At 35.0% G+C, this 25,483-nt stretch overlaps 3 non-coding genes across 3 annotated transcripts; 1 reads left to right on the top strand and 2 right to left on the bottom strand.

Annotated features, from left to right (window-relative positions):
- Positions 1–433: 433 nt before the first annotated feature.
- LOC149964951 (signal recognition particle RNA) lies at positions 434–732 on the bottom strand. The gene has a single exon (XR_016473570.1).
- Positions 733–868: 136 nt separating this feature from the next.
- Positions 869–941, top strand: TRNAK-UUU (transfer RNA lysine (anticodon UUU)). Its single transcript has one exon. It is a non-coding gene; the product is annotated as a tRNA-Lys (tRNA).
- A 21,136-nt stretch (positions 942–22,077) lies between these two features.
- TRNAK-UUU (transfer RNA lysine (anticodon UUU)) lies at positions 22,078–22,150 on the bottom strand. Its single transcript has one exon. It is a non-coding gene; the product is annotated as a tRNA-Lys (tRNA).
- Positions 22,151–25,483: the final 3,333 nt, after the last annotated feature.

Below are 25,483 nucleotides of genomic sequence, written 5' to 3'. Positions count from 1 at the left end.
CGGGTAAAAGTAGCGATTTTTTATTCGTTGTCGGTTTTATAACTAACGGCAATGTAACGTCTTTTCCGCTTTGAGAAACGCTCAATTTGCTTAGTCTGGAGAACCTTAAACAAATCATTTAACGGTCCGGGGTAGAGCCGCAGTTTGAAAGTCATTCCTTTAATTTGAACTTAGGAAACGTTCGGCCGATCTGATTAAGGATTTATTCGTGACCTTGAAAAAAAACGGAAGTTATGTAATTCGAAATCCAAAAATTAAACTATTTACCGAAGTTCGTCTGGCATTGATAGAGATGACAATTGGTCACTGTCACCAACATTATTTATCGTCGGCGATAATGGAATTTAAAAAAAAAAGTTTTGTTTTCAAAAAATATTCCCGTTTTTTTCTTTTTCATAGCAACTCTTTTTCATGTTAGTTTAAACAAAAGCCAAAAGAATCGAGTTTGACTTTCTTGGGTGGTCTGATAATCAGACCCTGCTCTTAAACGCAACCCTACGACGGTTTTCCGCGGGTACTTTTGCTTGCTGCATTTCTGCCCTAAGCCGGTACGTACCTCGTTAAGAAACCTGGTTCACTCCGAGCTCCACCGAGCGCACCATATTGACGGTAAACTTCGTGCGGACGTTAAATCTCCACAGCGTGATGATCATCAGAGTCTCCACCCTCACACCATCCTCGAATTCCGACTTCCAAGACGCTGGATTACAAGAGGACGCCACTCCTCCCAGTCAACGACGCTTCTCGAGTTGGGACCTTTCAATCGTTAGAACGTCCCTAACGAAATATGGTTAAAATGTTATATTAACTGGAGAGAATAAATGTCCCGTCCATTTCCACATTTTTCATGAAGATAGAATACGGCAGAGCCCGGATAGCTCAGTCGGTAGAGCATTAGGCTTTTAACCTAACGGTCCTGGGTTCGAGCCCCAGTTCGGGCGGGTAAATGTAGCGATTTTTTATTCGTTGTCGGTTTTATAACTAACGGCAATGTAACGTCTTTTCCGCTTTGAGAAACGCTCAATTTGCTTAGTCTGGAGAACCTTAAACAAATAATTTAACGGTCCGGGGTAGAGCCGCAGCTTGAAAGTCGTTCCTTTAATTTGAACTTAAGAAACGTTCGGCCGATCTGATTATGTATTTCGAAATCCAAAAATTAAACTATTTACCGACGTTCGTCCGGCATTGATAGAAATGACAATTGGTCACTGTCATCAACATTATTTTTCGTCGGCGATAACGGAATTTTTAAAAAAAAGTTTATTTTTTCTCGTGAGTTTTCCCGCTTTAAGACACGCCTTTTTTTCACGAGCTTCATCACGGCCGTAAAAATCTTCCTTAGACATTCCAAGTGCATACCCAATTTCATCAACTAAATTCTCAGTTCCAATGGTGTCTTGTAAAAGATTGTGTTTGCCATTTAAAATATGATTATTTTCGGCCAAAAAATTATAACTTCAATCATCACGATTCACAGCTCTTATCCTTTTTGAAAGCGTTTAACGTATAGAGATAGGAAACCTATTTTAAAACAAGTTAATATAAATAATTACAAACTGTTACAACCTGTGGAAAGAAACATTTGTGCTCGGATTTGATGTGGTTAATTTATAATTTTGCCATGAACAAATGCACAACTTTTAACCATTTTGAAAAAACAAATAAATTTCGCGCTTGACATCAATTTCAGTAAGCAATAGGTAGCGCAAAGCTCTTGTGATAATAATATTTTGTGCAACACACTGATTAGGTATCGAAGAGAATAGACGCTTCAGTAAAACATCTTCAAGGAAATCGCCAAGAAGTAATATTTCCGAGAGCCAGGATGTGGGAAAACTATAGCGTCTGCTTTAGGCTTTAGCCAATATCTATCTAGGTTTCAATGGTGAACCTAGGAATATGATAACTCGAATCCTCCTAGGGTGAACCAATAGGTGTTAGGGCGATGTTAGAATTTTGTTTTTAATTTCAGAAGTTCTTGAGATGGCGCCACTAGTACGTGTTCGCTACAATTTAGGAACTATTGGCGCCATCTCTCGATTGAAAGAAGCTATAAAAATCCGAGTTTTTGCGTACCCCGGTAAAGCAAACTCTGCGTCGAACGAACTGTAAACCGACCTCTGGGGCATAGAGATAGTTTTCGGTTAACTAAACTTCGAATAGTCACTATGGTACTTTATTGGCACGCGCATTTTACACGTGGACTTCAAATTTTTTAAATCTTTATCGACTCTAGCTCGTGCTCTCTATCTTCAGTAGATATAGCTAATGACGTAGAAAAAACATTTACACGTGACCTCTCGTATTATTTAGAAACCTTTTATAGGGAGTACCTAGCAGTCACTGTGGCTGACTGTACATATGTTGGCCTTGCCCGATGGCAAGGGGGTGCTGTGGGCTTCTACTGAAGTGGGCCCTCCTAAATATTAGGCATTATTCAAATTAAATAATAGCCTTATACTTCTGGGTGGGACCCTTGGTCTAATGGCCACTAATATTATTGGTCACAGTCCACTACTGGTCCGGCGGTTTGTATAAGGCTCGAATAAAAAATAAATAAATAACGATTTAAAAATTACGTTTTACTTTACATTATGAGGTAAAGCAGGCTTATTTACGTGCTTTTATACCCAATTATAAAATGAAAATTAAGATCCAACAAATTGGCGCGTTACTGTACTTCTTTAGGAAGTTAAGTGTTTCATTTCCATTATCCAAAGCCTAGATGAATACTTCTGCCTTCTGTAGTAATTGTTTACTTCTAAACACACGTAATTTAAGCGTCGTCGTGACGTAAGGTGGTAGGCGGTAGATTTTCAAAACAGCGCGGCGTTATTTTCGGTAGGCCTACTTTAATCGGTAGGCATTAATCAAATTATTAGTTATATTTGAAGCATTATTTATAAAATACAAAACTACCTCGTCTTAAGTTATTCATTATATTAGAAATTAGACGAAGTACATTATGAGTCTAATGCTCTGTCTGTATCATCACATCAATTCATCTCTTCATAGTAACCTAGGCTTATTATAAATGGTAAGGAATTTACATTCACAATAATTGTTGTCCCAGAATACCAGAAATTACCTCATAATTAAGCTTAAAATCCTCCCATTGCTTATGTAATCTAAGCATCCATAAATTTTGGTCTTGTTAATGGTTTGGTAAAAATGGTTAGCCATTTGTATAATTCGTCCCACATTGGGATTGTAAAACCATTGTGTACTACTACTAACCAAGTTGAAACTAATTTCATAAATGAAAAATAGACAAGCCGTAAATGGTTCATTATAATAATTTACTTGATATTGTGCAGGAAAATCTTGCAATATTGAAAATAATAAAATTATGACTGTTACCCTTACGCCTTGATCGATATTGTAACATCCCCATACCCTTCTACTAAATTTCTAATGCTACGTTCAACATCTTTTCACTTATTTAGGTGCATTCCCATCTTCCTTTTTATTATATTAGGTTCTTATTAAAATAAACATTAAACGGAGTATAACTCTATAGTTCTATATTTTGAACTTAGGAAGATTTCGTTCTTTAATTTCTTTTAAAACTCCAAGGCTACAAACTGTGTTGTCCTCTTTATCGTCAATATCTTTACTTTAGAATTAAACTAATATTTGACTTGTTCTTTAGGAGGCTGTGGTACCAAAATTATCAGTATCATTTCTGTTTAATCACCGATAATATTGTTAATTTGATCACAAATGCAACTTTAATTGAATACCTGAAATAAAATATGAATTCTGTATCGCCACGAAAAGTATTGGAAAGTCTGCAAGATACAGAACCAGTGACAAATTCCAATAACTACCCCAAGCCCACCTTTTCTGCATTGAAATTATCGCAAAATTTCTTTGATTCTCCTGTTGGGTCCGCAGTACTTTCTCCTATTTCTGATTTGGCAGTAAACCTCAATGGCCTCAGCACAAATAGGTAATTGAAAAAGTAAAAATTAATAAATTTTCTGCGTTTTAATAACTTAAAATTTTAATTACAGCTCATTCACACCGAAACGTAAAATATCATGGTCAAATGACACCCCTGTGAAACAGTGGCGTACCTAGGGGGGCGGGAGGGGCGGTCCGCCCCGGGCGGCACTTTCTAGGGGCGGTTTTTTTCACTCAAAAAAAAAATTCGTGTTTCTAGTAATGGTTAACGTTTAGTTTTTTTCACGTAGTGAGCTGGCCTGGATTTAAGGTATAGTTCGGACCTATTTAAAGCCAGGCACGACAAAATCCTACTTATTTTTGAATAAGCTTGGGATTTTTCCTTTGAAGTAAGTTTTATAGTAACGAAAAGGCAAACAAGATGTACAGAGACACCATGAATTAGCTATTTCAAGAAATATTTTTAAACGTGATAAAACTTGATCTATCTTAAAAACTTGGAGGTGATTGGTGCTCGGGTTTTTTGTAAGTTATCCTGCGGGAACGGTTCTACAAGACAGTGATGAAATATTTTGCAACAACTTGCAACTTTAAAAAGCCTTTAGAAAAAGCCGTATTTTGGTCAAAGTTGGCCTTTTGATGGCATGTTACAGAAGAACTGTTCGACCGAATTTCACCAAACTTTAAATTTATGTATAACATAATTCTATACACGCTTTGCAAAAAGAAATTCTGTGGAATTCCATGTAGTCAACGTTTGGCCCTCTGGCTGCAGGTAGCGAAATATAATTTATATTTTCGGATACAACTTAAAACAACAATTTAAAATATATACACATTTATTATATTGAGTTGATATTTAGTTTTGTCACTAAAAAGTCGATTTCGAAACAATGTGCACCGGTTTTAAGGCATTATAAGTCGCTAGATGACTTGGGCCTAAGGTGGTGCCTTGGGTATTAGTCTAGCTGATTATTATTATTATTATTATGATTATTATTATTTTTAGTTTGGGTTTGTAGAGTGTTTATTGTATGAGTACTTAATAGTTTAAATGTTGTTATAATTTTCGTAACTTTTCATAACTTTAAAACGCTAATATTGTAGGCTTTGCTCCGGCCCTGTGTCGGAGCCGAACTGTTATAAAAGGGTGGGTAACTACGGCAACTAATAAACCTGTAAACCTGTAAAGAAACCGGTTTGAACAACCAAGGCTTAGGAGCTAAAATGAACTACAATATAGTGTCAAGTTGTTGTTAATGTAATTAATTTGCAAATTAATTAAGTTCTCGGAGACTCACGTTCTAAAATAAATTTGGATTGCCAAATAAAAGAAGCAGGTTTATGGGAAGAAATAGTTGAAATTCAGGTTGAGCTTTTCTGGCGCATCTATAAGGTTGGAGTCTGTGCAGATTCTTTTGAGCCTAGGACAACTCTTCTAAGCTTAGTATGTTTTTTAATAACGCTGGTGGAATATCCCACTTCAACTTCTTGGTAATTTTCCCCAACCTTTTATTTTTCTAAATTACTCACTATTTAACTTCATCCGCACCAACCGAGCGAGTTTATAAATTTCAATACATTGGGCTGACTAAAATTCCGACACCGAAAATTCCTTCTCAATTTGAATGTTTTCCATTGGCTTAAATACATATGTTTGTAGCCAATAGTGTGACTCCCAAAATTACTAGGATGAATAAAAAGGTTAAAATCTAACGTAGTCCACCTTTTTACTGGTTCGTGGTGAAACAAACCGTTCGTGAAGATTTTTGAATGGAATAAAGGTACAGTGGCATACTTATGAGGAATTATGTTACATATGGTATAAGTATTATCCAAGTTTTTAAATACGAATTTTACTTTTCTGAGTCCGGCGGCTACTAACGTAGTAATAACCGTAGATAAATGTTCGTCGAAGTTTTAGCCGATCGTGCAGGGGCGTAGGAACCAGGGGGGAGTCAGGATTTTGCTGGGAGGGGCAGCTAATGTTATTGCCCCCTCCAACTTTTTGGTAAATTGAAATCTTCAAAAGGCTCAAATTATCATTTTAAAAACATATAAAGCTTATAGAACCTCAACTGTGTTTAGATTTCAGTCTTTTCCCGCCAATTTTCGCAGTAGTAAAAAGTAAACATGCATTCGTAGAAGCTACACCATTGAGTTGGGAATATTAATCTAGAGGTCGAATCAAAACGTCGTATTTCAGTATTTCGCGAAACAAGTTTTTAAAAAATAAGAATACTGCCGTCTGCTCCCAAATGACGAGAAAACTTTCTCATTCTACCCGTGGCGCCGTCTATCTGTCAATGGTTCGTTCAAATAAGACGCGTTTTCCGGCAAAAAGATTTTTTTTTCAAAAATAATGGATGGCGCCAAGGGTCATCTGATAACGTTTTCTCGTCATTTTAGAGGAGACGGCACATTCGTAATTTTCAAAAACGTGTTTCGCGGGGAGCAGATTTGATTGGATCTCAGATCAAAACCATTCTCCAGACCCCTTTTCGTTTCACTTGGCCCCCTCCAACTTCTAGAACTTTCTTACGCCCCTGCAATCGTGTTCAGTTTTTGGATTAACGGAAACGGATTATACCAAAAGTAGCATAAGACCCAAAAGTTTGTCAGAACGGTATAGTAGATAATGAGAGTTTGTTGCAAAATAAAAAAGGGAAACGAAGAGGGGGTCGGAAAATACGTCATTAAAATCGAGGTACTCCAGCGCCGCCGAGTGAGGCGTTTTAGAACGTATGTCTACAGTGGAATTAATCGAAGATGGAAAATCGCACCAGACTATAGACTAAATATAAAGTTGCTAGTACTATTCCAACTAGTAGGTTATGTAATCTATGGTGTGACTAGGTCTCACTCGAAATTTTAATAGACGCGAAGGTACAGCTGACACACTTTTGGGTCTTATGTTACTTTTGATTATACGGATAGTTGAAATATATCTGAGCTGTGTAGTGTAGATTTTTGATTTGACGTTGACACCGACTTTTAAGTTTGTAAGTTCTTTTTTTCTGGATTTGTTAAACTAGTTTATTAATCTTGAATTAACCCTTGGTTTAAAATCGAAAATCTAACAATATTATCAATATATAATCTAAAGTGAAACAAAAACTCTCTCGTTTCCCTCAAACGTTCCATATTTTTAGTATGCAGTAGTGTGCACGACCACACAAGACGACAACAATGTTTAGGTAATACTAATATACCGTTATATATCATCCGTTTTAATTCTTACTAAATACTAATTATACCGTATAATTATACGTAGACACGTATAATACGTGTCTACGTACGCTATGATTGGAAAATATAATGTTAAAACCTTTATAGCACGAAAATCAAAACACGTGCTAACAATTTTGTTTGGTTTAAATACGTTTATCACATTCTTAACGAATTACGAGTTCTACTCTACTTCCCTTTAACTTACATTGTTAGACTGCCTTGAAATTAGTGTTGCCAGACGTACCATAATTATAATATAAAACAATAATTTTAGGTTAAAATTTTGGTCGTACCATGGACGCTGTATCTTTAAAGATACAGTGTCCGTGGTTGTACCATAATGTTAGGCTTGTACAATATTGTACGCTAATTTACAATAATATTATATTATATACTTTACATGGTGTTTTGGCTCTCTTGGAAATTGGGAGAGGCGGCAAATTCGTGATCCGCCCCAGGCGTCAAAGGGTCTAGGTACGCCACTGCTGTGAAACCCTTTCTGCCATTAAATGTTGCATTGATCTCTTAAAATATATTATTCCTGAAAATGCATTAATTTCACGATTTCTATGCTTTTAGATTTAGCGAGAGATTCTCCATTTTATTCAGATTCTCCAATTTTTCAATATCGGTAAGCCATGTTTTTTTTGTTTTTTTTGGTATTCAGATTTCTATGTAAATTTTAATTTCGGGAATATTGGCATTGTTGAGGTAAAGCCTGGCAAAGAGACGACCCACAAGTCGTCTTAGTTTACAACGGAAGTTATACTCCTTCCCCCTCGGTGTCTTCTTACTTAAAAGTTTCAACCCTCTAAACATGAGTTATTTTTTTGTCTTCACTCCTGGGGATGGTGATGGGCTACTGTTTTAAGTAGTCACTCTGAGGGGCTAACGACTTCTTCAAAATCTGTACACTAATTACCATCATGAAAATAATAATAGCCGTTGTTAATGCTAAATCTCTAATTGGTTAATTAATTATTTAATTAAAATCAAAGTTACAAGCTTGTACACCAATTATGATGAGAGATCAGCTGCTTGCTTTCCTCTTATAGATCAATTTTTTAATACATGATAAACTATCAAGATTCCTTTGATTTTTTTAATGAAATAAGCAATGTATAAAACAACATATGTAGCTTTTATTATTCGATCTTTATGTAACAAAATCTTTACAGTCAATGGAAATAAGATAATTAATTATTTTAAACTAAAGCTACAAACCGTATTTTAAATTTGTGATACAATGGCTTTGTTTACATAGCCACCGATTTTTTTGTGATAAATTTTCCACTGTTCGGGAACGTTTCCAATTTAGACCAATAATTATTTTAAAATAGCCGTTTGATGTAACACTTTAGCCGTCGTTCTCGATACTCTTAGATTCGTTTTTACGTCATTTATTATACTTAAAAATATCTTAAAGGTCTTGCAATAGCCCTGTTTGGAAATTAGTAATTTATTAAAATATAAAATTACATAATAACTAAAGAAATCTACAGTGGCGGCGAAATAGACAGGGGTACAGTCAATGTATTTGTACCCCCCCCCCCCCCCAAATTGATCTCCCAAATATTTAATAAATAACATTTTAGTCTATAACTTTCCAATACCCTCAGAAATAATAATTATACTATACATATAATAATATATTCATATAAATTAATTAAAGTTATTTGATTAAATACTGGCTATGTACGAAACACTGCTCTATTGTTGTTGTGAAAATCAATAGCATATGTGTCATACTTTCAGAGTTGGAAAAAAACGGCTTTTTTTAAATTAAAAAATCCAGTATGGTTAAAATCACTTATTGCTTATATCTTGCCCTCATTACTTCGAAAATGTTCAAATTGACCGATTTCAAAATTAAGGTTTTGCGCGTTGTGACGTATAGCAGGCTTATTTACCCGCTTTTATACCCTAACATGGTGGCGTATTTTCACGTGCAAAATGAATTTTAAAATCCTCCAATTGCTTATATCAGCAGGGCATGAAATAAGCACAGGACACTGGACATTGTCCGATAAATTTTGCATATGTACGATAACTTTTCAAAATCTTAGGGGGGTCATTGGACATTTGTCCGATAACTTTTTCAATAAACTGGGAATGGTTTTTTTCTACATAATAAAAAAATTAACAATTATTTTACAAAAAATATGAGGAAGTACCGAGTTACTGAAGTTGATACTTGATAGTATATTCTGTAACTGTGAGTCTGTGCTAAAGAGAGAGGATGGTCCACTGGAGCCGCCCTGTTTGAAACTGGTGTATAGCATTATACGGCAACAATAAAACCTAAAACCTAAAACCTGGCAGGCAGTGGCGGCCCGGGGGAGCTCTTCCAAGAGCCAAAAATTGACCCCTTATCTCACTTTAAATAAGTATTTACTCATTAATTAAGGGGGGGCGATCATTGGACAATGTCCGATAAAATTTTTGAAATGAGAGAGGGTCACTGGACAAATGTCCGATAACTTTAATTTCTTATTTCCTGCCCTGTATATCAGCCCTCTTTACTTCGTGAGACGACGTAGCCGACGACAAAAAGTGAGGGTTAAGTTTTTGTTTCGTTTTGGAATAAAAAATGCAGAATATTATATTCTGCACTTTTTATTTAAAATAAATAGTATTTAAATTTTTCAATATTCCTTATTCATTTCTCAATATTTTTTAATAAAAAAGTGGTTTTAACCATGGATTGTTTTCGGTGGCTAAAACCGCGTTTAACCAGGATGGTTTAAACCAGTCTGGCTGGTTCTTATCAACCCTGCATACTTTTCTCGGAGCCACTGGAAATCTATACATTTTTGAATTTCAGTTGACTATTTAAGAAATTTTCAAAATTAAGTAAATTTATAATACTTTAAATTAGTAATTTAAAGAAAGTAGAAACAAAATCGAAAAACACGCTCTGTGACTTGTCTTTTGGGCAATCTTCTGTTAAACGTGGTGGCAGATACTTGAAATTCTATGATTCACAATATTCATTTACTGATTTAAAAAAATAAAATCATGGATTTTATATCGAATAATATATTTTAATAGATGATTTTTAAAATGTAAAAAATTTGTTCTGTAACAATTCAAATTCAAAGCTAACGAAATTGTTAAATAACAATTAAATTTAAATAATTATCAAATACTTAATAAAATTGTAGTTTGCAAAGCTGATAGTAGAAATGTTTCCACAATTTAAACAGTAAAAGAGCTAAGTAATATTTAAATTAAAGAGCATACTAATATTGAAATAAGAGCATACTAATATTTAAATAGAGCATAATAATATTTAAATAAAAGAGCATACTAATATTTAAATAAAAGAGCATACTAATATTTAAATAAAAGAGCATACTAATATTTAAATAAAAGAGCATACTAATATTTAAATAAAAGAGCATACTAATATTTAAAGGAAAAGTCCAGGTTGGGTAAAACTTGGGTGTATTTGAAAGATCATGTTTAATAAAACTCAAAATATCAGTCGTAAAATTGTATCTTTTTTTTATTGACAAGAAATTAATTTTTAAATGAGCCAAATTTACCCGCCAAGCGAGCGGCCATTTTCTTTCGCCCTCCCTCCGCAGACCGCACGCGGAGCAAACGCGCGCCTGGAACAGAGCGCTGTTATAGCGCGTGATCGAAGTCCTGAAACGTGACCGCGAAACAAAATGGCAGATCGCTTGGCTGGTAAATTTGGCTCGTTTAAAAATTAATTTCTCGTCATTAAAAAAGATACAATTTTACGACTGATATTTTTGACTGTATTTAAACATGATCTTTCAAATAGACCCAAGTTTTTCCCAACCTGGACTTTTCCTTTAAATAAAAGAGCATACTAATATTTAAATAAAAGAGCATACTAATATTTAAATAAAAGAGCATACTAATATTTAAATAAAAGAGCATACTAATATTTAAATAAAAGAGCATACTAATATTTAAATAAAAGAGCATACTAATATTTAAATAAAAGGGCATACTAATATTTAAATAAAAGAGCATACTAATATTTAAGTAAAAGAGCATACTAATATTTAAATAAAAGAGCATACTAATATTTAAATAAAAGAGCATACTAATATTTAAATAAAAGAGCATACTAATATTTAAATAAAAGATCATACTAATATTTAAATAAAAGAGCATACGAATATTTAAATAAAAGAGCATACTAATATTTAAATAAAAGAGCATACTAATATTTAAATAAAAGAGCATACTAATATTTAAATAAAAGAGCATACTAATATTTAAATAAAAGAGCATACTAATATTTAAATAAAAGAGCATACTAATATTTAAATAAAAGAGCATACTAATATTTAAATAAAAGAGCATACTAATATTTAAATAAAAGAGCATACTAATATTTAAATAAAAGAGCATACTAATATTTAAATAAAAGAGCATACTAATATTTAAATAAAAGAGCATACTAATATTTAAATAAAAGATCATACTAATATTTAAATAAAAGAGCATACGAATATTTAAATAAAAGAGCATACTAATATTTAAATAAAAAAGCATACTAATATTTAAATAAAAGAGCATACTAATATTTAAATAAAAGAGCATACTAATATTTAATTAAAAAAGCATACTAATATTTAAATAAAAGAGCATACTAATATTTAAATAAAAGAGCATACATTCTAAAAAAATTATTCATTTGATTAAATTTATTTTTTCTAAAAAAATCTAAAAAATGCCAACCCTGTTTAAATTAACTTAATAATGACTTACTAGAATGACTAGCTCAAGTCATTGCTAAATTGTATTTTTTGTTATTTGTGATATACTAAGTAAGTTCTTCTTAAATTATAATTAATTGAGTTACATTATTCACCAATTTAGTAATTTACTTAATTACACTTTAGCTAAATTATAAATAAATTTGATAACTTATTTTGTAATTTAGAAAATTATTTAACTACTTTAGTCATTAGCTAAACCAAGAATGTAATTACTAATTGCAAAAATGAATGAACGTTAACTGAGAATAGGGCGGCAGCAGCTGGCTCAAGTCGTGATTTACGGCTCGATTCCCAGCTAGAGTCAGAAACAGCAAAGGGGAAGACACACATGACTCTCCCCTCGTAGTCGCCACTCTCCCTGTAGGCGAGGGCTACCCAAAGAATATAAAGCTTTATATTATTTGGGCTACCGTCCGTAAATGACGAATTGATGAAGTCGTAAGTGTTAGTGAACCAAATTGAACGAGATACCGGACTGATGGGTTTTTGTTTATGGGGATTCTAGGGGAAGTAGCTCGCTTTTCCAGCATGAGTCAAACATACCCTATAAACGCATTTAAGAATTTTAGTTAGTATGATGTAGCTACGTAAACAGTGTTTTTTCTGTTACGAATTCCCTGTTTTCCTTGACCACTTTTATAAATTTCGCCATCAGACATTAACAGGTGAAAAATTCTCTTGCATTAAATGTATAATAAAATTGGTGAAATTTTCAATGAAATACGTTTACGTCTCTCACGAGGAATAACTTATATTTATTAACTTTAAACAAAAATAAAATTTCATATGTTTTGCTTAGAACATGTTTTTGCATCTGAAAATATTTCAGTATAAGCACCGAGCATACAATTAAAAGCAAACTACTTTGGCCGCATCTGAAAATATTCTCGATCGAGAATCAGAAATTGTTTGTTCCAAAATTTGTTGTTCAGAACTAGTCGAGTTTCTCACGTCTGTTTTAGAGATTTATTCCAAATTAACTGGTACATTTAAACGGGCGTACGAAGGAGATAAGATGTTTTGGGAAAACCAAAGATAACGTATGCTGGGTGAAAAACAAATATTCTTAGCAAAATAGATAAAGAAAAATCTTTGAGTTTATTTTTATTTGTTTTGGTTAAATAAACTTAAAATTAAACATTTGGTTTTGGGATGGAAATTTCCCAGAGTCAGCGTAGAAACAAGATGTCACGGACATTTGAGTACGCATTAAATATGTTTTGAATGTTAAATTTCAATTTGAACCAATTTTCAATCATCTTGTACATTAACTTAATAAACGTACTATAGTAACCCATGAGGAGTAAAAACGCGAACAAGTTAAGAGACCAATAAGTAGGGGAGAAAACTAAGCTTTATTGGGGGAAAATATGCGGTACTTCGGCCGATAGGACTTCAAGGCGAAAAACTTTATTACGACTAACCGACAATTTGAAAATGTTTAAAAATATTAAAGACGCGAGGCGCGAGACGATAACACGTGACAACAAAAGGAGAATACAATCACGCGACAAAAATTGGTGGGGGGGGACTAGAAAAACTAAAAAAGCTAAAAAGGACTGTCATAAAAGGGGATGTTAGCAATAAGTTTGATGAACAATTAAAAGGGGGGGGGAAACGACGAAAGAAAAACGAGAGGCGAGGAAACCAAATATCAAATGCTTGCGAACAAACCCCTACCCGACAACCAAAAAACCGACCTCGTTCCAAAAAGACGACAATCGAGCAATGTCAAACGCGGGCGGGAAAAACACGAAGTCGGGATGACCGCAAAAAACACAACAATGCCCACCAAAAAACGAACCACCCTAGCTAAAAACTAATTTTATGTTTAACCCCGACAGAAACTCTGTGGCTAAATTAAAAATGAGGCGGTTTGCGTGATGTGGTTCTTTGCTGGCGTCTTTCTAATGTCGTTGAGATGCTCCCTGAACCTCTCGGCGAGCCGCCTTTCAGTCTCACCGATGTAGAGCATCGAGCAGACTTTACAGCTAAGAGCGTAAACGAGATTGGACGTCGTGCGGGTGAAAGACCCTTGGATCTGGAAATCTCGCTTCGGACCACGCACCAGTAGATCATCAGACAGAAACGCGCAAGTGTTACACCGCGGACGATTGCACTTTTGGGTACCCTCGTAAGTCGCGCTGGCGTCATGTCCCATGTAACCCATGATAAATTTGGTCGGAAATAAGCGTTTTCTCAACCACCCTGTATACAAAACAACATGATCTCAATCACCCGGTCGTTTAACAAAACTAACCCACTAAGCATTAACAACCAATGAGTAATTGTAACTCAAAAGAAAGACCCACGCCCATGCCCACTCTTTATTAATCACCCTGTCCTTAAACATAATCAGGGAATTAATTCTTGAAGAATTGTAACTTTACCCCAATGCTATATCAAGCACTCAGTTCATATGGAACAATATTTAAATCAACCTGTTCATTAACTTTATAAGCGCATTATAACATCCTAAAAGGAATTTTTAGCAAAATATCAACAATAACTCAATCAACCTGTCCTTAATATAATCAGGGCTTTTTCTCAACAACCTAGTGCATTAACATTGATCGTAATCACCTGGTCATTCATCCAGTGAAAATCACTTTTAATTGGCGAAATTATAAATAAACACGGAAAGTACCAAATAAAACATAGTATGGCCTGTATAGCAATACCACACCTTATCTAACAATAGTTAAGATAGCTGCGTAACGTAGCATCTGTGTAACAAACGCGCGGTGCCTTAAAACGAACGCTGAAAATATCCGAAGCCCCGTAGAAGACAATGAGCACAGGTCATAGAGGTTTCCAAGGTCGAAGGTCAACTCTTTGGAGGCCGATGCCGCTTGTATTCTGAATTGGCCAGAAATCTCACTTAAAATTAAAATTTCTTAATGCAACCTTAAACGTAGTTCTAAAATGATCAGCCCTAACAAAAAAAAATTTACAACCAAGCCGGTCTTAATTTAAAAATTGTATGTAGATTTAATGCCAAAAATCACTAAAATGAGCAACTTGTAGAGCCCTTAGCATCAAAGTGAATATTGGGTTGTTGAAGAGTTATGTGTGCAAAAAACCGGTGATATTTTCTAAATAGATACCGAATTGAAATTTCAATATAGCGATGCAGTAATGCATAATGTGAAACATTAAAAGCTAGATATTTTGAAACTTACTTTGTATTGAATGTTTAGAGAGTTATAGTATTATTTGTACTATTTTTAAATGAAATCCGGCGAAACACCGTAAATCCGTTTGGGTCATTCCACGTGAAATCGTCAAGCGTTGTTGCTCGATATAGTGGCGGATTTCGCACAAAATGTTTTCCAAGTTTATTTACCCTAAATATGAAGCCTCCTGGAGTTTAGCGGGCTAATTTCAAAAATTTGAAAAGTTATGATTTTTTGAAATTTCAAGCATTTTGGCAATAGTTTCGTTACTTAATAAACATTTTTTTCAGTAACATCATGCGTAAAGCTCTTCAATATTTGAAAATTGGTACTCGTAGCTCAAAAGACCTACAGATTCCGAATTTGGCTTCCAATTTACTCTATGGGCTCTAGGTTTTGATATAAGACCTGTTTGGGGGGGGGGGGGTAGTGCAAAACATCATTTTTACAAAGGGGTCCATCTCAGAATTCAATAAAAATTTCAAATACGCACCTCCTTGCACATAGAAAGGTCCCTCTTAAATTTGGTGTTGGCGACCAAATTATTTTTATCAAAACGAATTTTTTGAAATTGGCCATTTTTCGTGTTTTCAAAAAACTGCGGTGTACGAGCTAGATAGAGGGGTGGCATTTATCATTTATTTAACGAAATATGCCACATCCAAATTCAACAAAAATTTCAAATAAGCACCTTCTTACGTATAGAAAGGCCTCTGTAAAATTTGGTGTTGGCGACAAAATTATTTCTATCAAAACAATTTTTTAAAATTGGTCATTTTTAGTATCTTTCGCAAAACTTCAGTGCGTGAGCTTAGGCGGAGTGGAATTTAATATTTAAAGATCCCCTCCAAAATTACCAGAAATTTCGACAACTTTTTATTTATAGGTTTCAAAGAACTTAATTTTTAATTTTCTATTCTTATTTTTTATGAAATGTTTTTAAAATATTAAAAAAATCAACAGACCATTTTAAGATAAAATCCAAATTTCCTTTTTTTTAAATAGCGTCTTAGCCTTTAATTAACATTCATTTGAAAATGAGTTATGCGTAAAAGTAGGTGCGTATTGAAAATTTTATTGAATTCTGAGATGGACCCCTTTGTAAAAATGATGTTTTGCGCTACCCCCCACAAACAGCTCTTATATCAAAAACTAGAGCCCAAATAGTAAATTGGAAGCCAAATTCGGAATCTGTAGGTCTTTTGAGCTACGAGTACCAATTTTCATATTTTGAAGAGCTTTACGAATCATGTTACTGAAAAAAATGTTTATTAAGTAACGAAACTCTAGCCAAAATGCGTGAAATTTCAAAAAATCATAACTTTTAAAATTTTTGGAATTAGCCCGCTAAACTCCAGGAGGCTTCATATTTAAGGTAAATGAACCAGTCAAAATAAATTGGGCGAAATCCGTCACTATCGAGCAACAACGCTTGTCGATTTCACGTGGAATGACTTTCTATTGAAATATACTTAAAATAGAAAGTATTTTCAGGAATGTATTTATTTATACTCTGGGAGAATGAATATGTCGAGATTATTTGTAGCGTTTCTGCAATTCCACCCGTTGGGCCCCCGGTATGCTCCTCCGCTTTAATAAAATCAAATAATACTGCAATCTCATTGGTTCTTAAAAATTACGTTTTTCGACGCGATTAACGCTGCTGCGAGGACGCAAAAAATTAGACCGCCTCTCCCCCCCCCTAGCGTAATAGGGTTAGGGCCTCAACGTGTCCGTCGAAAATCTCCACATATCATTCTCCCTGAGTATAAATTAATAAATTCATTGTATTTTTGGGATGAAAATTTCATCATCAGCTTTTATATTTTTGCATGGTGTAGCTTCAAGTCTTGGCCATCCATGGATACTCACTTTCATTTAATTATCAATTCCCGTGAAAAACTATCATGTATATAGTCTTAGTCGATAATTCAAAATAACGGTCAAAAACGCCGCCGATCAATTTAGTAAAATATTTTTGGCGGCGTAATCGTCAACCCTTTTCGGTATGTAGATACAGCCTACTTAACGAGGTACGTACCCACTTAGGGCAGAAATGCAGCAAGCAAAAGTACCCGCGGAAAACCGTCGTAGGGTTGCGTTTAAGAGCAGGGTCTGATTATCAGACCACCCAAGAAAGTCAAACTCCATTCTTTTGGCTTTTGTTTAAACTAACATGAAAAAGAGTTGCTACGATAAAGAAAAAAAAGAGAATATTTTTGGAAAACAAAACGTTTTTTAAAAAATTCCATTATCGCCGACGATAAATAATGTTGGTGACAGTGACCAATTGTCATCTCTATCAATGCCAGACGAACGTCGGTAAATAGTTTAATTTTTGGATTTCGAAATACATAACTTTCGTTTTTTTTCAAGGTCACGAATAAATCCATAATCAGATCGGCCGAACGTTTCTTAAGTTCAAATTAAAGGAACGGCTTTCAAGCTGCGCCTCTACTCCGGACCGTTAAATGATTTGTTTAAGGTTCTCCAGACTAAGCAAATTGAGCGTTTCTCAAAGCGGAAAGACGTTACATTGCCGTTAGTTATAAAACCGACAACGAATAAAAAATTGCTACATTTACCCGCCCGAACTGGGGCTCGAACCCAGGACCGTTAGGTTTAAAGCCTAACGCTCTACCGACTGAGCTATCCGGGCTCTGCCGTAATCTATCTTCATGAAAAATGTGGTAATGGACGGGACATTTATTCTCTCCAGTTAATATAACATTTTAACCATATTTTGTTAGGGACGTTCAAACGATTGAAAGGTTGCAACTCGAGAAGCGTCGTTGACTGGGAAGAGTGGCGTCCTCTTGTAATCCAGCGTCTTGGAAGTCGGAATTCGAGGATGGTGTGAGGGTGGAGACTCTGATGATCATTACGCTGTGGAGATTTAACGTCCGCACGAAGTTTACCGTCAATATGGTGCGCTCGGGGGAGCTGGGAGTGAACCAGGGGCCCTATTCTGAGATAGTCGCTACCTTACCGACTAAAATATTAACCACTATTTTACCGATTTCTCTTTAGCGACTTTTTCATACCGATCAAAAATTTCGTATTCTAAGCATAGTGGATAGGATGGTCGTTAGGAGAAAAGTCGGTAACTTGGGATTACCACCGGAGTTTTAGGGTTTTTTTTCCTCCTAAATTTTTTGCATCACGTGAGATAGACGAGCCAATCAAAGAGCTGTATTTTATCGGATATAATTTCGTTAAAATAAACCACGTGATTCAACAGACGACGGCCGTGTGCTTTCTTTCTTAGCTTATTGTTTAGCCTAGGTATTTCGGATTTTCATCTTCAAATAAGATTTAAATTTACAAAAATGGGACCGAAACGTGAACCAAAGTTACCGAAAGGCAATTGATTAATCTTTTAGAATTCATGGAAATTCACAAAGAATTAGTATCCGGGAAATTTAGCCTCAGCTTCACAAAACCAATGTCCCAGAAATTGTGGGGAGAAATAACTTTAAAGTTAAATAGTTACGGTGCTGGACCTAACAAAGACGCTGCCAGTTGGAAACGAGTATGTATAGATTTTCATTAAATAATAATCGAAATGAATGATCAAGTACATTTTATTTTCAGAAATGGATCGAATGGAAATCGGATACCAAATTTAAAGCGGGCAGGCGAAAAGAAAGCCAACGGGTGGTGGTCAACGACCCAAAGATATTGATCTTAATCATATTGAGTGTAGGTTATTGGCTCTGTTGGACCAATTTGTGTGGAAGGAGATCCTGAAATTGTCGAGGATGGATTCGCTTCGGATGATAATGAGACATTCGTAAGTATTTGAATCAACTTTATGCTTAAATACAGAAGCAATTTGTAATGAAATATTTTCATTTCAAGTTATTAATGCCAAATCAATTACAGCATTGTGGAAATGGTAGGACAGTATCATCACTGGCAGCACCATCAGAAATTCAGACTGCGGAATCTTCAGCCACAGAAAGATTGGACGTAGTTACGAATGAATTTGTTTACTCTCCTAATTATTTAGGGTCACCTCCTCAACATAGTTCACCCTTAATTAATGATCATCAAAACCAAACTTCAGTGAACAAGAAGCCACAAAGATCTATCTACGAGTCACTGCCTAGCACCTCTACAGCCGAAGGCATTAAAGGGTCAATTGGCCAGTCATTTTTTTCAGTATATGAAAAAGACATTGAAACTGAAGTAGGTTCTCGTACAACCTCGTCTGTAATTGGTAAGCTTATTTAAAATCATTATCAACACAAAATGGTTTGTAATATTTTAATTTAATTTACCAATCTTATTTTTTTGTGTACTAATTATGTAAATTTTCAGATGCAGATGCTACAAACACTGTCAAAAGCTCTAGTCATAAGAGATCTTCACCACCACCTGAAGGCAATAGGCCTAAAAAAAGGGTAATAGTTTTGAAAAATATTTTGATTTAAAAACAAAATACATATATAGGGTTGATATATTAGGCACGAACTGAGCACTATGCAAAAGCTAGTGAAACTATCAAAGAGATTGAGCATGAAAAAATTAAGCTTCTTCGTCAAATTGCTGATGCAGTAACTAGAATAGCTGATCCATTTTGCAGTTACTTTCAACCAAAAGAATAAGTGTCTTTCAACAATATTACATTTTTTTAATAAAATGCTTTTAAATACTCGCTATTGTTGGTTTATTATCAGACAGTTTTATAATTGTACTTCAAATAATACCGGTAATTATTAATTTTTTTATAGGAAGTAGGTTGACTGTGGATAAGGAAACTATTAGTTATATACTGTGATATTTTAAAATTTAGGTGCAAGTAAACGTGTACCTTTAGCCATTGTATTAATTACAATGTTGCCGACACTAGCCAACTACGCTCGTGTTCGAATATTTTCAAACTTCTAGTGTCATTAAATAGATAAATGAAAATAATATATTAATACTAAGGAAGTTCTTTTAATATATTATTTTTATTTATATATTTAATGGCCTTGATAAAAGCCTTTTGTTTCAAAAAACTTATCTATTTGGTCTCTCAAACCTTCTGATAATTAGATTGCGAGTTGCTTGGCCCTGGGCCAGCCAATTTTCATTAGCTCTTGGAATGTAGTTTGGCACATCCACATCTATAGCCCTTCGTCGTCGTTCTTGCCTTTGATGATTTCGCCTAGGTCCATTTTATTCGTCGCTCTCACCTCCATCACTATCTGTATCAGAGAATTCGTCATCTTCTGGTGGTCCCCATCTCGACGGATGTTATGCAATGTACAACATGCATATATAATTCGTGCCGCAGCAGTTGGGTGATAACAACCATGGGCGTAATGGGTAGCCACTGTCACCGTCATATTAAGAACGTTTATTAATATTAGTATCTTAGAATTTATTCTATTAATATTACGAAGTAGCCATGAGTTTTTTGTTCCATTTAAAAACGACTGCTCAAGGTATGTTGAAACCTGGGACATCTTAAAGATGTGAGAGTCATGAGCTGACCCAGGAAATTTGACATTTGTATTCAAAATTTGAAGATTGTGATCACAAATCTATAGATTAAATAGCCGTTAATGATAATTGTACACATATTACTCGCATATAAGAACTTACAAGTTGCACATTTATGGAATGGAAGCCTTTCCTATTATCATATAAATGCTCTCTATAGTCTGCATCAGTAGTCAGTGGAGCAACTATAGCAATGTGTGTCCCATCCACTGCTCCAATTATTCCTGGGAATCCCGCTACTTGGCTAAATCCATAATTATTAAATCTTATAGTTTAGGTCATTTGTTTAATTATGGTTCTTAAATCATTAAACATAACCTATTTTAATTTCCAATTGCTTCGCATCTGTTTTTGGAAATTATGTGATGTGGCATCATTATGTCAACAATAGCTCGGCTTACATGTGCAACACATCGACTTACAGTGGGCTGACCAACTGCAAGATATAAATCTTGCGCCACAGCAAGTTGAAATGAGCCAACCGCGTAAAAACGCAAAGCAATTAGGATCTAAAGAAAAATAATACGTTTAAACGTTGAAATAAATTAGAAGCAAATAAGACAGTAATATAATACCTTGATATCAACAGGTAATGCCAGGGCATTGTTCCCGGACAAACGATCCGCCAATCTCTCAGTAAGACCATACACTAAATCCTTCTTGACTCGAAATAGCCGTTAAAATCGATAATCACAGAGTTCAAAGGCTTGAGCTCTATCTCTCAATACTCTTTGACGACGAAAATCACGTCGAAATAATTCATTTTCGTCATCTTCTGCCGCTAAAGCTAAAATCTCAAGCCTCAAATTATTCGCTGCCATTTTGAAAATGATGAAAATCGGTGGGTAGTGTCGCTAAAGACTGCTCTAAACCAGTCGTTACGTTACCCACTATTTTCAGTCAATACTAGCGACTATTATCCGTACCGATCGCCTTAGAATTGCTTAATATTTCTCTAACGACGAATTTTTACAATAACGACGATTTTTAGTGGTTAACACCCCTAACGACTGTCTCAGAATAGGGCCCCAGGTTTCTTAACGAGGTACGTACCGGCTTAGGGCAGAAATGCAGCAAGCAAAAGTACCCGCGGAAAACCGTCGTAGAGTTGCTATGAAAAAGAAAAAAACGGGAATATTTTTTGAAAACAAAACTTTTTTTTTAAAATTCCATTATCGCCGACGATAAATAATGTTGGTGACAGTGACCAATTGTCATCTCTATCAATGCCAGACGAACGTCGGTAAATAGTTTAATTTTTGGATTTCGAAATACATAACTTTCGTTTTTTTTCAAGGTCACGAATAAATCCATAATCAGATCGGCCGAACGTTTCTTAAGTTCAAATTAAAGGAACGGCTTTCAAGCTGCGGCTCTACCCCGGACCGTTAAATGATTTGTTTAAGGTTCTCCAGACTAAGCAAATTGAGCGTTTCTCAAAGCGGAAAAGACGTTACATTGCCGTTAGTTATAAAACCGACAACGAATAAAAAATTGCTACATTTACCCGCCCGAACTGGGGCTCGAACCCAGGACCGTTGGGTTAAAAGCCTAACGCTCTACCGACTGAGCTATCCGGGCTCTGCGGTATTCTATCTTCATGAAAAATGTGGTAAGGCCGGAAGGCAGGCAAGGCTGCCAGATTTCGATAGACCAACGGCCAACTCTCTCAAAACTTGTCGTTTTCAAAACGAAAATTTTGCTTCGTAGCTATCGACTAAGACTAGTACTTTTTTAGCAAATTATTAGTTTTAGCACGGTTGTCACCGGTCAGGGAAAACCGGGAAAAGTCGGGGAATTTAGAAGTAGGCCTACAAAATCAGAATTTTAAAAATTTTACGAAAGCTGAAAAAAAAAGATGAAAACCTGATAAAAGTAAAGTGTAAAGCTCCAAAATGAAACAATTTTCCCTTAAACAAGATGTCACGGACATTTAATTATACACAAATATTCAATTTGAAATACGATTTGTTGCCAACTAGCGGAACCTCTCAGGGCCCGTACGCGCTATCGTGAGATTAGAATTTAGTAGCAGTTGAATTATAAGCTTGGACAAGAGAATGTGGTTCTGGATATCCCTAGCGCAGGTGGTACGTACCTAAGCCCGGGACAGGGGGAGTGCGAGGTTCCTGGGGGGGGGAGTAGTCTTTTTGTCTTTTTAAATTTAAATAACATGGCTGGTTTCAAATTAATCTAAATGATGGCAGCGCTAGACGACGTCTGACCGAAATGAAATTCCCGAGCTGGGGACTTTGAAAGGATCAACTAAAGCCGCAGGTTCTCACTTACCTCTAAAATCACTTCGTTTTAGGTAACTAGTTTTCAGAACCAGCGTGAGAAATCGCTTCGTGTTGGTTCGGGAAGCAAATCGTCCAAGTCGGTTCACTTAGAATCGCTCTCAAAACGACAAGTAAAAAATAATGGGAATAAAATTCTAAATAATGTCAAATAATATTACTGTATGTATAGTAGACATGATTAACTAATTGTTTGTTTTAGGATACATTTTAGTATTTTCAAAATTCTGGTCATCATTTGAAATGACGTTAAGCCTTGGCTATAAGCGAACGAGGGTGTGAACCACGAATTATCGTCGGCGGTCAAAACTGGCATTCAAACCGACCCAAACTGGGTTTTAAGCTTCAGTGTAACCCTGGCTTAAGAGATGTACAATATGGTATCGTTGCATTGATGTAATAATGAAAGCAATTTGTAAGAAATATTGAGCCCTCGCGGTCGCTGTGTCAATCTAGGCACTTTGAGATCCAGAAATTGGCAGCCCCCCCCCCCACACCGTTATTACCTTTTCAGGCTTCTGATAAAAACGGGTTTAGTAAACTAAAGATTCGAAAAAAAAACAATGAAACTGGAGAAGATCACACGGTATAAATTGATTATTCGTAGACGCTTCGAGCGTTGGCCCTTTATCAATCCACTTGTTTAAGCCTATTAATACAAATTTAAAAAACACGAGATTTTAAAGCATGTCGCGTGAGGCGCGTGTGTGACAAAAAGAAAGAACGTGAAACAAAACAGATACCAAATGGAAGAAATATTACAATAAAAATATAATTTTAAACATATTTCGGTATGTTTCTAAAATTAACTTTGGTTTATTAAAGGGAATAGGAACTTCCAAATTCATAGTGGAACAACGAATTTGACCTTTCTGCCACCAGATTTAACAGAAGCTAGGGCTGATTGCCGGTAGTTACGTTCCAAACAGGTCGTAGCGGGTGTTAGCGGGTGATTTTCAATTTATTTTCTACGGAGTCTAAACCAACTTTTATAAGCATCGTCTGAAAAGCGTATTAAGGATAGGAAGGATAATGATACATCAATAAATTTTCTTTGGTATCTACGAAACCTCGGTACTATCCGCGTGCGCATTTTTATATACACGCTTGAGAAGGGATTTGCGTATACAGAACTGTCCTTGACATCTTGTTTCTACCGCGTTAGTTTTTTTCCTCAAAGAAAAGGTTGTCTCGGCGCGCAGTGCGAAGCGGAGTCTCGGCGCGCAGTGCGAAGCGGAAACTCGGCGGTGAATGTGGCAGTCTGACTACTTACATAATCGGAAGCCCACCTTTCCGCACCCTTCAGCTTTTGATGGTTTTATTGACGCGTGGCACGAGCCAACAGCTGTTTCGACCCAATCCCTCTTATTTTTGTAGCATTCTCCTTTGGGTTTTCAATAAACCACGGCGCCCCTCCCCCGTCCCATTCGAAGGATGTATCCGGGATCCCTTTCGGCCCCTCCCTCCCCCGTTGCACTTTTCGCGCGTTATTGCGTATTATAAAGTTTGAGCGCGGAGTACTTTGATTTTATAGAAATTCCGCTTTTTAAGCACTTAATTTCAATGAATAAAATACAATTTCTACAAAACAATTTTAATCAAATTTAGATTTGGAAATATACCGATTTCCAATCTGGAAATTTGGAATAAAATTATCGAAATCTTACACGCAAATTACACGATAAATTTATTTGGAATTGGGTGAACTTATCGAGTGGAACATAAACCAGATTACCTAAAAGCCTACATTATTTTTAAATGTCCTTCATCTACCCTTAAATTTGCGTCTTAATCCATATATCCGGGGAAAAGCACCGTCGTTATGAAATATTTTACACTTCTATTTAAGGGCAGCTTAGAAAATGGTCAAAGTTCTTAGGCGAGAGTAGAATCGTAGTACACAAATCAGTTTTGGAAATAATTAAAAATTTTGGGATTCAATATTTATAAAATTAAATCCATTTTTGGGTTCCAATAATTAAAAATTAAATCAATTCTTGGGTTCCAATAATTAAAAATAAATCAATTCTTGGGTTCCAATAATTAAAAATTAAATCAATTCTTGGGTTCCAATAATTAAAAATAAATCCATTCTTGGGTTCCGATAATTAAAAATTAAATACATTTTTGGGTTTCAATAATTAAAAATTAAATACATTTTTGGGATCCGAAAATTAAATAAATTTTTGGGATTCAATAATTAAAAATTAAATAAATTTTTGGGATTCAATAATTAAAAATTAAATAAATTTTTGGGATTCAATAATTAAAAATTAAATAAATTTTTGGGATTCAATAATTAAAAATTAAATAAATTTTTGGGATTCAATAATTAAAAATTAAATAAATTTTTGGGATTCAATAATTAAAAATTAAATAAATTTTTGAGATCCGAAAATTAAAAACTGGGCCACCTTTTTGTACAATTTAGTTGACATCAAGATTTCATTTTGTTTAAAATGGTCCCAATTTCGTTCCTATGTTTAAAATTTGTTGCTCATATTTATGTCGAAGTCTCGTTTTCCCTTAATCCTAATACAAATTTCGGTGGGAGCCCTACGAAAGAAATCAATATTTTGCACACACGTGATTTCTCACTTCTAGTGAGAATTGCACA

Source organism: Leiobunum rupestre, chromosome 1 (genome assembly GCF_980474605.1).
Source record: "Leiobunum rupestre chromosome 1, qqLeiRupe1.1.hap1, whole genome shotgun sequence".
Taxonomy (NCBI): Eukaryota; Metazoa; Arthropoda; class Arachnida; order Opiliones; family Sclerosomatidae; genus Leiobunum; species Leiobunum rupestre.
The sequence above is the reverse complement of the archived record's forward strand: the minus strand, read 5'-3'. Positions and strand labels throughout refer to the sequence as shown.